Source organism: Sminthopsis crassicaudata, chromosome 5 (genome assembly GCF_048593235.1).
Source record: "Sminthopsis crassicaudata isolate SCR6 chromosome 5, ASM4859323v1, whole genome shotgun sequence".
NCBI classification, from domain to species: domain Eukaryota; kingdom Metazoa; phylum Chordata; class Mammalia; order Dasyuromorphia; family Dasyuridae; genus Sminthopsis; species Sminthopsis crassicaudata.
Window position 1 is genome coordinate 143,646,213 of NC_133621.1, and position 14,250 is coordinate 143,660,462.

Genomic DNA, 14,250 nt, shown 5'->3' on the forward strand with positions numbered 1-14,250 from the left:
TTGCAACATTCTACTCCCATAATGCTGTTGAATTTATTGTGTCGCAGATTTCTATAGCAGTCTGGTGAAGCTTATATATAGATGCTCGGAATAATGCTTTTATAACATAAAATACTGAACATCACAAAAAAAAATACATATATATATTTAAATCATTGTTTAAAACAAGTTTTTAAAGTCCATAGACTTCAGGCTAAGGTATGCTGGTATATGTTGCTTTCCTTGTTCTGCTTACTTAATAAGAAAATCCTTTCTGTCCCCTCCCTGTCCTGGTAGATCCTGATGCGTGCTAGTGGTAAAGCTGGAGGTTCAGAGGAGAGATAAGAAAGAGCTCCTTGCTGCCCTCTTGAGAGCATTGGTGAGCACAGGCACCTCATTCCTCAGATTTCCCTGGAGGCTCTCTGGCTGGGTACCTGAGATTTCAGACTGTCCCAGTTACTATGTCATGGATGGCAGCTCTTCATCAGCTTAGTCATGCAGAGGTGAGAAGTAGAACTAAAGATTAAGTGTACTTGAGCCTTCCTGAAGCTTACAAGGTGTAATTTGTAAGGACAGTATCTTAAGTAATCTAGAGCTGGTTTGTTTAACCCTTTATCCTAGAACACTATCAGACCAACCCCTTCTTTCATAAATATTTGCTGATATTTTTTGCTATTCCTAGTGGCATTTCCTGAATGGTTTGGAAATTTTAAATTGAGGAGGATGCAGAGAAGAAAAGCATAAGGGAAGAAGGAAGATGTTTCAGTCCTGGCTTTAAATGCTATAATTTAAGTAGAAATGGAAATTTGAAATGACATTTTTCATCTTACAAATGAAAGTCTCTTATGAGATACTAGAAAGAATATTGGTCTTTAAATCTGAAGCCCTGGATTCCAGTCCGTGGGTCACTTATTAGTTGCCTGATCCTGGGATCATATAGCATCTCTGAGTCTCAGCCTTTTCATCTGAAAAGATGGTGATCATAAAATACTTGCTCCGCATAACCACCAGAACCTATTATGCAGATAAAATGACATAATATATGTAAATTACATTGTAACCAAATCTTTGCATTAGTATTAGCTCTCATGATTATTATTATATGCATTATTTAATCCACTTCAAATCTAAAGATCCTAAAGAATCCAAATGAGAAAAGGGATGACAAGTTGTATATTTTGGTCCTACTTACACATTAGCATTTGAATGAACTCTTTACCAAAAAAAAAAAAATACTTAGAAACATGGAATCCATGATTTTTTTTTTAATTTGATCATTGAAATATAATTGGTTTCCTTTCTAATCTTCTGTATTTTATTTTATGTATTTGAGAATTCTGTTCTTAAAGAAGGAAGGCTGTATCAGACTGCAAAAAGGTTCATGACACCCCTAAATTTAAGAACTTCTGCTTTAGATATTTCTCTAATTCTGTGCCTAAGATGAAAATGTTGAGAGGGAAGTAAGCTGCTTCTATGTTGGTTTCCTTTTGGGCACTGACACTATTATCAGCTGTCACTGAGCCATAGGGTTTGGGGAGAAAGAGAGGACTGATACACAGAGACTTGGGAAGGAGTAAGTGTGGTTCCATTTTTTTTTATTGTTTCATGGACTTTCCCAAAGCAGAGGCAATTCCTTTGGGGTTTATTATTGGCAAAACTATGGATTTTCCCTCTGTTCTTCCTCTGTCTTAACCTCCCCACCTCCTCTTGGCCTAGTATATTTTAGATCTAGTTCACTCAGTCCTTTGATCATAATTGCTGACATGCATGTCACCCATTAATGTTTGAGAAATAATTAGGTATTCTCTCCCATGGACTTTGCAATAATTCTATGAGGTGGGTGCTAGGGATACTCTCATCCCCATTTTATGAATGAGAAAACTGAGGCACACAGAGGCCAAGTGACTTGCCTATAGTTCCTGGCAACTAGTATGGCAGAATTTAAACCCAAATCTTCTAGTCTTTTGGTCCAGAGCAGTTATTTGCGTAAAGTGGAGAAATTAAGGTACTTACAGTTTAATAAGTCTTCAGTCTGAATACTTCTTTAGACACTACCTGTTGTGATCCTGGACAGTCATCTAATCTCTGACACTCAATTTCCTCATCATAAGAAGAATAGCACTTACCTCATAGCCATATAAGGATCAAATATCATTGTAATATGTAAAATGCTTTCCAAACCTTAAAGAGCTATAAAATGCTAGTAAGAAGAAAGAGGAAGAAGAGGAGGTCATGCTGCCTTTTTGGGAAATAAGGATTTCTCATCACAGTAAATATAACAAAAGCACGCATTTATGCTCTTTAAGGTTTATATTTTTTTCTACTCTTATTTAATGGGAATCTCCCAATAATCTTGTTAAGTAGAGATTATAGTTACTATTACCTCCACTTGTTTTTGGTCTCATTAGAACTCGAGCTCCTTGCTGAGGAAGTTTTCTCTGCCTTTGAAGACTTTGGAAATGACTTGCCCAAAATCACACAGTAAGAAGCAGAAACAGGATCAAAATCCGTATTCCTGCTTCCACATTTGGTACAGTTTTCACTACTTCTATATGTAGTAGACTCTGCTATCCCAAACTGCCTGATATCACCTCTTACAATAAAAGAAAGATTCAGTCTTTCCCACTTCGCATGCCCACACACACACACACACACACACACACACACACACACATATACATACATACAGCATCCCATGGTTCCAAAAACTGTTCATCTCAGCTCTCATTTCCTCTCTTGAATATCTCCTTCTCTGCTGTGCTGGGACACTTCAATCCTGTTAGCTGTTATCCTGATTGCCCACCTTAACAACCAAGCATGGTGGAGCAACAGCTTGGGAAATGGAACTAGAATGCATAAATAGGCAAAACAGGTTTTTAATTTCTCTATGCAACATTTAGGAATGCCTCTAACTTTCTGTGTCACCATGCTTTCCTCTTCTCTGATAGCCTGTAACATGCAAGAGTTCATATGAAATATTTACACTGAATCCTAGGAAGTAGAGTTCAGTTGTCAAATGAGGGTCCTGGAAGCAAGCCGGTGTGGCTAATGGAGGGGGAAGATGTTAATGAAGAGCCCAAGTTATCATTTGGGAGGTATTTGGTAACAACTCTGATTCTTTCTCTTAAAACCAGGAGAGGGAGCACTAGTCCTTAAGTCACTGCTGAGAGTGATGATGGGGCTTTAGGGGAAAGACCTCCCTCCCTCTCTGTGCCCTCTGTCATGCTCTTCATAACTCAGATCCATAAAGGAATTTCTCAGGAGAGCTCCCTGGGATTTGGTTTGCTGCTGATTGGTTAGTTTGGGTGTGATTACTAAATGCTGAACTAGAGACTTTTGAGTAGGGCAAGTCACAGGAAGAATCACTAAATAGCAAGTGACCAAATTATTTTCTTATTACTAAAACTTCATCTTTTAAGAAAACTGAAGGATAGACAGGTTGCTTGGAACTACTTGTGCAGAGGTTGCTAGTCTAACCAGGAACCTTTACATCTTTCCTGTAGGGCCTAGAGATCCAAGGTTTTTTTTGGTGTTTTTTTTTTTTTGTTGTTTTGTTTTGTTTTTTCAGAAAATGTCACAAAAGAATGCCACTCAGCATCTTGAATGTGCATGTGTCTCTGCACCTTTCCAGTTGGTGTCTCCCCACTGTGTGAAGCATCCAGGGGTGGCTCTGACACGTGGGTTATGTAAGCATAGAAGCAGAAATGTAGAAGAGGAGAAGAGCAGCATTTGGAGGCGGCGGGTTGCATTGGAACAATTAGGGAGACTTTGGAATACGTTTATTAATGATGGGCTGCTTCAAAGCTGGGCTGGGCTGAATGGTCCAGGAACCATTCCAGCAGCTCCAGGAAGAAAATGGCTCAGTACCCTGTTGTCTCCTGCCCCTGCTGCGGTAAATTTGAATCAGGCCTCTAGTTCCTCCCCCTCTTTTGCTTCAGTTGAAAGGAGGAGGAGGAGGAGGAGGAGGAGGAGGCAGCATGGGCAGAAATTTTGTTACTTTCTCTCCCCCGGCTCCCTATGGCTTTGTAGTTAGTGCTGGTTCCCTGTGTTAGTTGGTTACCCAGTGGCAGCAGAAGGGTGAAGACGCTGCATGTGTGCTTGAGAGAGGAGGCCTGGAGCTACCAGCTCTTTGTAAGTATAACTACAGGCCCTGGTCCATCCCATCCCCCTACTCTAATGTTTTGGAACTAGTCAGGGCCTTGGATGGGTAGGGGCCAAGGGAGGAGGGAGAGTATGAGATTTTTTGACTCCCTTGGAAAAAGTGGAAATTACAAAGAATTTTCCCAAACTCTAGATCCAAAAGGAGGTTAAAAGATAATTGGAGGGAAAAGGAAATAGGGGTTTTACTCAAGTGAACAAAGAACTTCTCTCAGGAATTTCACTGCCTCTTTTAAAGGTTTACTTTGACTGTATCGAATGGATAGTGAGCCATGTGTCTGGGCCCATTTTCTAACATGTGCCCCAAAGATATTATTACCCTATTAGGTGAAGCAAAAGGGACTGGATTATTAAATAAAGTTGTGTCATAGCTATCAAGTTTTCCATTCCAGATTGCAAACATTCATGCACTAGCATTCTGAGGGAAACTGAGCTACAGAAAGGCTCAAGCTTCGGGTCAGTGCTGATAAGATTGAAGACTTCCAGTCTTCCTAGTCTTAATAATTAACGTAGGATTTTATTTTAATGATATCTATTCCTTTCCTTCTTCTTCAGCCCCAACATCTCCATCTCTCTCTCTCTCTCTCTCTCTCTCTCTCTCTCTCTCTCTCTCTCTCTCTCTCTCTCTCTCTCTCTCTCTCTCTTTTTTTTTTTTCTTTCTCTCTCTTTCTCTCTCTGTCTGTCTTCCCCTTCTCCCCTCCCTCTTTCCCTCTCTTATAGCTCCACATGAGAATCTAGGTACTTCCTGGTTAAGGTCTTTCTGGTTTCCAACAGCTTGATGAAAAGCATAATACCCATTTTAAAAAGAAAGTTTAATCTGTATATGGCCAATTCTGTATATCTTCTGTCAGACTAGAGTATGAAGTCACACAAAGGTATTACATAAAAGGTTGGGAATTATATTGGATCCCTTGATTCATCATCTACCACTATTACTATATGACTGTTCAATTACACCAATAATTAACAGTGCTACTTCAGGCCTTCAATAACTAGAAATCAATAGACTCAAGAAGTTTTAAAAATAAGCTCCTCCTTCTCTCTGTAAAGGCCTAGGCCCTCCCTCTCTACATCCATTATCTGGCTATAAAAACAGAAAGATACAAAAGAATTACTCTCATTTTATATGGCAAGTGCTTTAAGATTGTCAGATGTTCTCCCCACCAATTTGTGAGTTTGACATAAGTATTGTCATCCCAATTTCACAGCAAAAAAAAAAGGAGGCTTTGAAAGGTTAAGTGACTGCCCACAGGCATACCACTAGTGTCTGTGGTAAAATTCAAACCTAGGTTTTTTGACTCAAGTACCAGAATCCTAGCCACTAACCCATTATTCCTCGCTCTTCCATCCTGCTCTGGGTACTTTTACTTTCCACAGGGTTTAGTTTTCCTAAATACAGAGCTTCTCATTCCTGTTGATAGTGGAATACAAAACTGTTATAAAGACCCATCTGGCAATGTCATGCCTGACCTCCCTTCCACAACCTTTTTTTGTGAAATCTGAAATTATCTGAAACAGGTGTCTTGTGGGTCTCTCTTAAAAGATGTTCTCTCTCTCTCCAACATGTACTGTATTACTGCTGCCTTCTCCAAGGATTTTGTATCTCAAGCTTTCTGTTCTATTTTGAAAACTTGTAGCAGAAAATACATGCCTTGGCAGATACAGATACAATTTGAATTGCAAGCATCTGACCTGAATATTTGGCATGCAATTAGCAACTTGGTTTACCAGAAGTGGAAGGTGGTTAATCATCTTGGCACCAGACGTTCTTCACTGCTCCAAGGGGTACCTAAATTTCTAGCTTCTGCCATTCCTAGGGGTCAGGTGCTAAAAGACAGAGTTAGTACATGTTTTCTTTTGCCTCAGAGTGAAAGTATATGTTAGTAGGAGAAGTTGACATGTCACACTCTATTTGTAGCTTTTACTGACTTCTCCCCTTTTGCAACATATGGTACCAGTCTTTGGGCAGCCCACACTAAAATAAGTTCCCCAAAGCAAATGGGTTCCTTCCCCACCGGTGCAGTTACCAAAGCAAAAACAGTATCTTAAAGGGTTGTCTTCTTCAACATTGACCATCCAAAACAAAAAGAACAGGTAAAGCAGATAGCATGAGGGATAATGTCAGAAAGAAGTAAGTTCAAAATCTGTCTCAAACACTCTCAATGGGGATAATAATACTTATTTCATAGGATGGTTGTGAAGATTAAATGAGATAATTTTATGTAAAGGTGTATTGTAAACCTTAAATTTAAAGCACTATATAAATGGCAGCTATTCAGTGTAATATGCTAGGAGTGTATCTATAATAAATTTAGAGCTGGAAAAGGCATTAGAAGCCAACTAATCCAATCTTTTCATCTTATAGGTGAGCAAACAGACCCAGAGAAGTGATAACTTGCCCAAAGTAATACAATATTTAGTGTCAAAGGTAGGATTTGAACTCAGTTCTTATTCTACATTCATTGTGATAAAATGCCTCCCAGTGGTATACAGGAGTTCATAATTTAGAAAACTGGTTTCTGTACAAATGTGAGCTTCAGCCCTCCAATGCATATCAGTATCAGAAGGACCAGAACTCTATTATTAGCAAAGAGGGTAACATACGAGTTACCAGGCACTTAAAGATAATAGGTGATTGAATCCTACAACTAGAAGGGACCTTGGAGATCCTATAGTACAATTTTAGCAATATGAAAATGGAAACCCAACAAGTTGAAGTGACTAACCTAGAATCACACAGCAACTTGTCCTCAGAGCCAAGAACCTTGATTTCTGAGTCCAGCTTTGTCTCTGCTCTGACAAGCGGCTTCCACACAAAGGAATTTTGAGGAGGTATGCTAGTTGTTTTTAATGTGTTCTGGTTTGGTTTGGTTTTGTTTTTTAATGGACTGGGACATAGTTTAGGACAGAGTTTTTGGGAGAAATGTTCCCAGCAAAGGTGTAATGAAGAACTTTTGTCCAGAATTGATTCTGCACTCCCCTCCAAAAACCCAACTGCCCTTAAAAAATGTTTGATTCACTGTCTCCCCTGAAGTTTCAAGTAAAGAGGGATTAAAGAATAGGAATAAAACCAAGACAGATGCTGCCAGGGGGCCACTGGACATTACGTTGGCCTGAACTTTTCTTTAGAATGGGGAGAAGCAATAGCCTGTCACCCTAAGAAGCAGCTTGTCATCATGGGAATTTGCCCAAGCTACCTTGTGGAGGTTGCCCAACTTCTGAGATCAATCAGTGAGAAGATGAAACTTACACAAGCATCCATTCTACCACCTACACCCTTACAGATATAAAATATAACTATAGAAATGGCCCAGTGGGATTTTAAATGAATTAATGAAGATATGATTATTTCTTTTTCTTCTCTTTTTTTTTTTTTTTTTTTTTTTTTTGGATCCTCTCTCTTTAGATACTCTGGGATCTTTGATTGTATAAGTTCCAACCTTCCCCACCTTTCGTGACTGAAAAGCAGACTTTATTTGGCATACAGATAGGTTGTACTAAGGCAGGAAAGGCTGATACCATCTGAGGCAATTACACCCTTACCCCCAACAAATGAAACTAGGTGATAAATATTAAGCTAGCCCTGGAATCAGGAGACCTGAGTTCACATCTAAACAGTCTTAGATAGGGGGCAGCTAGGTGGTGCAGCGGATAGAGCACTAGCCTTGAATTCAGGAGGACCCGAGTTCAAATCTGGTCTCAGACACTTAACACGTCCTAGTTGTGTGACCCTGGGCAAGTCACTTGACCCCAGCCTCAGGAAAAAAAACAGTCTTAGATATTTACTATTTGAATTGAACAAGTCACTTGACCTCTGTTTGCCTCAATTTCCTCATCTATAAAACAGGGATAATAACAGCACCTTTTGTTCAGTCATGTTCAATCATATGAATACTTTGCAAATCTTAAAGCATGCTATAAGTGCTTTATGCTATTTATATTTTATAATATTATATAATATAGTTAATAATAATTATGTTTACTATTTACACTATTTATAGTTCTTGTTTCTCTTGTTCTTTCCCTTTATTTTCTTCTTTTTCCTCCCTTTCCTCTTCCTTGATTTCTCCTCCTCTTTCCTCCTCCCTGCTTAAGCTATAGAGCCTGCCAATAGCACCCATCTGACCAGTAGCCATCAGAATGGCTAAGGTATCAGAACTTGATCACTAGTAGATTCATTGTGTTTGTGGGATAGGAGAAAGGAGGATTAGCCAGGAAAAAAAAATAGCTGGAGCCCAACAAGTAAGCTCTTTGAGGACCCATGAAAGGAATGACAATACCTTCATACACATGTACACCTCCCCCATGAGGATAATGACAGTTTCTTTAAGGAAAACAGAGACAGTGGCCAAAAAAGAGCCATTTGTAAGAACCCTTTTGGGTGGCCCTCAGTTTTAAAGCCAGTAGTTAGGACTTTTTATATTTTCTGCTACACAAAACTAAGAGTGTGTAAGGTCACTCTTTCCTTCTGAGTCTGACTCCTCACACATTTATAAGTTAATGCATAGGTTTTCATTGAATTCAGAGGAGGACGCCTGGACTTTCAGGTATGTGCATATGAGAAAGAGAGCATTTATGTCCGTTTTTAGTATGCTGTTTGGACATCTGTTTACCTTTTTTCCCTTGGTACCCTAAGATAGAAGAGTACATCATGCAAAGAAAAGAGTACTAGATTTCGCATCACAGGACCTTGTTTCCAATCCTGGCTATTTCACTAATGACCTGTGTGACTGTGGGCAAGCTATTTTACCACATTGGGCCTCAATGTTTTGGGTTTGACTAAGTGTCTTTGAAGATTCCTTCTAACCCTAAATTTACGGTCCAATCAATCAGTTGTGTATGTGGCACACACTGTGCTGAGCTTCATGGACACGATGCCAGAAAAGTGTTTTCCTTGGTGTGGGTAGTCTTCCGTGTTTTATTGGAAGCATTTAAAAACATTCCAAAAAGGATGCCAGATGCCAGACAACATTAAGAAGTTTCAATTTAGTGGGAAACCTTTGTGAACTTATCTAGGAAGGTTCCCACTCAGTTGTTTATTGGTCAGCCACCCACCCCTACATTCACTGCTTGTAGGATCTGCCCAAATTTGCATTATCCCGGCCCTCTCTCAGACCCCACAATCCTCCACCATGCTGCACACAGGAATCAGAAAAGTAGATCAGGTTTTTATTCTGCCCTATAAAAGAAAGCTTCCTTTCCCTTGACAATTATCTATTTAATCAATCACTAAGCTCTATTAAACACATACTAGTAATAGGCTTCTATACTGAGCATTGGTGATACCAAGACAAAAATGAAACAGTTCCTCCCCTCATGGAGCTTACATTTTATATTGCTAATATATTCCCTTGATTTGGCAACTGTATGCAAGTGCCTGACTGTGCAGAGGCATATTGGAGAATGAGAGAAGTCTGGGGAAAAAATGGAGGGCACTGAGTTTTAAAATGCCTCTCATGGTGATGGAGTCGGTTGTATTGTATGGGCTTTTGAGTACAATTGCTGCAGCAACTTCCGTTATCTGAGCCATATGATAAGACTTCATTAATGTATATGTTCTGTATTTTGTTCTTAGGGTCTAGGCCAAGTGAAGACCCATTGGTGAAGCTACCCATGATAACAAGGTTAAGAAATAATTATTAAATGATTAGTTAAATAATTAGTAAAGGTTAATCGAGTATTAGAAATTCATTGGCTTTCCTAGCTGTGTGACCCTGGGCAAGTCACTTAACTCCAGCCTCAAAAAAAAGAAAAAAAAGAAATTCCTTGGCTATGGTTGAGGCCCTAAACTAAATTCTAAAATATACAATGTCCCTATGGGACAGTGCTTGAAAATATATTCTTGACCAAAATTGTTTTCTTAAACAGCCCCTGCTGTAATCATTTAGAGAATGATGTCATTGTTTACATTTGAGGTAAGGTTAGGTAGCCTGTCTAAAGATAGATCTAAAACTTCAACACTTGGAGCATCAGCACCTGAAACAAATAGTACAAATTATGCCTAGGGCAAGCGGCATGACACATGCCCTTGGATCCTGCTAAGGAGGTAGGGACTCCCTTATTAGGGAAATTAAGGAACCAGACAAAGCACTCCCCTGAGATGCAGACATTGGCAAACCATTGGGTAATTTACAATTCTAACTAATTTTTCTTGCTAACTAGGTGTTAAACTCAGTTGTTTCTGGTTACTTTAGTAACCTTTAGTAAAGCAAATATTATTAGTGTCCTATAAATTGTTTTCATCCTGGAGCAAAGTCTCAATGACCTTCTCCTACTTGTGACATTGGATGTTCTCCAAAATTGAGTGGATGGGTTAATTATGATGTATTTATGATACACTTATCACAAATGTTTTCTTTTCACCTAACTCTCATATCAGAATACACCTATGGTGAATCCCAGCCATTCCTTGTGAAATGTTAAGATCCCAGGAGTTTTACCATAGTGTCATGAATAATTAGCCAGGACAGTTGAGATACTTACATAAAGGAAGATTGCCCCAGTGGTTGGAAGGCTTGAATGTATTTTCAGGATTCCAAGTGTACTAGCCAGGTATTCTCTGGACAGAGCTATAAACTTCTGGGCTCTTCTATTTTCCCTGAGGAAGTAGAAAAATGCCAGAGTGTCAGACACCTAAGGAGGGCACAGCTGGTTCCTGCACATTCTCTAAACTGATAGTAGCAGCAAATTGCGGAAGCAATTGGTGTCATGGCAGGGAGAAAGAATGCAGGGGTATCCTGAGGAAGAGATGGCCTTGGGAAAGAATGGCTGGCACAGTCAATGAAGTACTGCTCACCCCTCTCTGAATTATAGAAGGCCTTTGGCTAACCTTTCCCCTGACTGGTCATTTGTCACCTGCTCTACACTTGTACTGGCTGCAGGAAAAGCCAGTAATGGTTTGAAACACTTCAGGCTCTGCCTCGTTTTAATTGAAGCATTTTATTTAATTTATGTTTAGTAAAGAGACATGAAGCCTAGTCATTCCCAGAGCAAGAAAAACGTACACCAGAGGATCTTGGCAGGGCTCTCTGCTACCTGCCTCCATGTGCTCAGCCTCCTCATGCGCTTCATTATTAATGCAGCATGCTCAGCCCACATGCAGTGCACGTATTTGCATAACCCAGTGATGGTACTTGCAGTCCAGCTACTGAGCCTGGGCTTTCAAGCTGGAAATCCCAGTTCATTTAGAACACTTCTTACTGGAATTTTGAATGGGATCTACCAACGTCCTAAATGGTTCTTAGCTGTATCGTGTATAAGTGAGAACAATAGAGAACAATTCTGGCCCTCTGACGCCAAAACAGGCTTCCCAGATTCATGAATTAAAATCAAAGAGAAAAAAAATTAATCCTTCATATCCCTGATATCAGGGCACTGGAAATGGCTTTTGCTTCTGGCTCACACTCTTAATACTATTATTTTGTTTCTCATTAATGACCATAGCAAACATGGGTATTATGTAAATCTGTCCCATTGTTCTCCTTCCCTCCCGGTAACCTGGCTGCCAGGTCTTGCTGCCTTGCTGTACTCCACAGGGTTACCTCAGAGGGCTATGATGAATGAAATGTATGCAGCAGATCTTTTCATCACAACCTGTCCTTCTGGGTAGACACATACCGGCCCACAGCTAGTGCATAGCATAGCATAGGAGTATTCCTGCAACACCTGGTTGACACAGAGGCCGCAGCTTCCTCCCCACTAACTGTCCACTCTTAGGGAATGGTGGGCAAGACGTTTAAAAGCTCTAAATAAATGACCCCTGACTGCTTGGTCCTTGCTACTGCAGACTTAGCTGCAGAACTTACGGGGCTTCTCCCTCTGTCTCCATTCATAGCTCAAGTACTCCTCCTCTGAGAAAGATGGCCATTCCCTAGACCTACCTTCTTTATGTGTCCCAGATAGCATACAGCATTAGAGATAAAGGCAGAAACAATCAGCTGCCCTTAACGGTGTCTATGTTTCAAAGCCAGGCAGCATGTGAGCTTCCTCAGTTTCCAACTCATTCCCCATCTTGCAAGTTGCCCCTTGTGACACCGTTGCCCCTCCCCTCAGGCTTTCCCCTCTGACAGTTGCTTTCATCCACAGCTGTTGGCAGATTTGTCTTTGCAGTATACCAGGCATCCTCTTAGCATTGGGGACAGAGACCACAATGAACCAGTCTCTGCCTTCTAAAAGCTTGTATTCTATGGGGGAAACAGCTCTGAATAGGGTATGTGTGTCTGTATAGTACACATGATATATGTGTACCTATTATATAGTTATATTTGACAGGATATATAGATGTGTAATTATGTTACATGTTATCACATATAATACTATCCTTATATTATAGACCGGGTCTATGTAGATATTTATAGGATACACAAATATGTATATACCTATACATTAATGTATATAGATATACATACATTGGCTGTGTGTATAGACATAAATATAAGGGGGTACATGTACATATTCCCTTTCACCAAATTGAAAATCTCCTATGCAAAGATAGAAATGATTTGACCACCTGCAATCTGGTCTCCTAATTCAGTTCAGTCCAGTGCTCCAGCTCTTAGATCCGCAGACCTTTATGATGGGTGCAAACTCCCTTGTAAATGGCCTGTGCTTTGCATTCCTATTTGCCAGCACACTCCCTTGGGACAGCTGCCCTTTGACTTACTGTGCTGTGTATCAAAGTAGAGAAGAACCAGCACTGTAGGCTACATCATAACTTCCTTGACAAACTGTAGATTCCTTGGCTTGTGTCTAATATTTGACTGCCTAAGTGGATATGCTTCTTCCATTGATCCCTATGCCAACTTCTCCACTTAATAACTGGTTTGGGAGAGTTACTTTGCCCCACAAGTAGAGAAGAAAATAGGGAAAGAGGAACCAGTCACAGAATCAGTGTTTCCATGAGTGAGCTTCTCTGTGCCCTCCTTACTGTTTATACAGAGGATGGAAATGAGGTGGAATGGAGGGGTTGGACAGGTGAGTGAGAGAGGAGGGTTCATTAATCTAGAGGCAGCATACAATAAGGCTGGGAAGATGTCATTTTTTAATGTAAACAAGTGTAGCAGTAACAGCTAAACTCTGACCTTTGCTTTTGAATGACAGCTGTCGAGTTTCCAGCAATAGCTTTCTGCAACAACATCAAATCCTATTCCTAATCCCCACATCTCTCTCTTTTGTCCTTCTGGTCCAGTACCCACATAGAATTCCAATTTTAACTGCTTGACCTACTAGGTACATGTCTGGGAAGTGAAAGAGTTAACAAGTGGAAGCCAAATTGGCTTCCCCTGAGAGAGCTCTGCTGAACAGAACAAGTTTCAAACTGTTTGTTTACATACTGCCTCCTTCCTTTCTGCTGCTCCAGAAGCAGCAATAGTAGCCAGGCCTCCCAGTTTTAACCCAGGAAAATCGAGCCTATGGGCAGATGATATATGCTCCAAGTAATGAGTGCCCTTGGGGACCACTATCTCCTGCTCTGCCCTGCCTTAAATCCATCAATCCTAAACCCAGGTATATTGCCACAAGGCCCAGGCTCAGGCTCAACCTTTGCTGCTCTGTGGCTCTCCCTTCTCCTGGGGCATAGTCCAATCTCAAACCCCATACCCTGCAGTGGGACATCTGGTGGTGCAGTACATTTGTGCAATTATTAATAGTTTTGTTACATAATAACATATAACAACTCACAACTGTATTCATTTCATTAATGGCAACTTTTTTCAAATTTCTTGATTCATAGTGTTTATTAATCTTTATCTAGTTATATATTCAGTTTTAGTCAATTTATAATTGATTTATTTTTTATCTGAATGTGATTTTTTTTTTCCTAGTAGCTTCCAAAGTCCAAGTTGTATTCTAGGAAAAAAAACGGAACAATACAAGTGATTTTCTAATCTTTCAGTCTTAGAATAAGGAATTAAATGTTTAAAAAACCTTCAACAATCCAACAGACAATTATGAAACCCCTACTTTCTGCTAGGTACTAGATATACAAGAATAAAAATTAAACAGACTCTATCCTCACAAAGAGTTATATTTTTACTAGAGGAAAATAATACATATATTTGTGTATATATACATATATACATGTATATGAATAGTAGTACACCTGTTTTCCTTTTC

General features: G+C 39.9%; 1 protein-coding gene across 9 annotated transcripts in view; it reads left to right on the top strand.

Moving 5' to 3' along the window:
- The window catches only part of ATXN7L1 (ataxin 7 like 1), a 241,256-nt gene that overhangs the window by 137,902 nt on the left and 89,104 nt on the right, over positions 1–14,250 (top strand). Inside the window, exon 1 of one of the 9 annotated variants that reach the window (XM_074268387.1) lies at positions 3,980–4,110. The exons of the other annotated variants lie outside the window; for them this stretch is intronic. The gene's annotated coding sequence lies outside the window, so the exon portion shown is untranslated. Of the gene's footprint in view, positions 1–3,979; positions 4,111–14,250 lie in introns of those variants that run through there. 9 annotated transcript variants of the gene reach the window in all.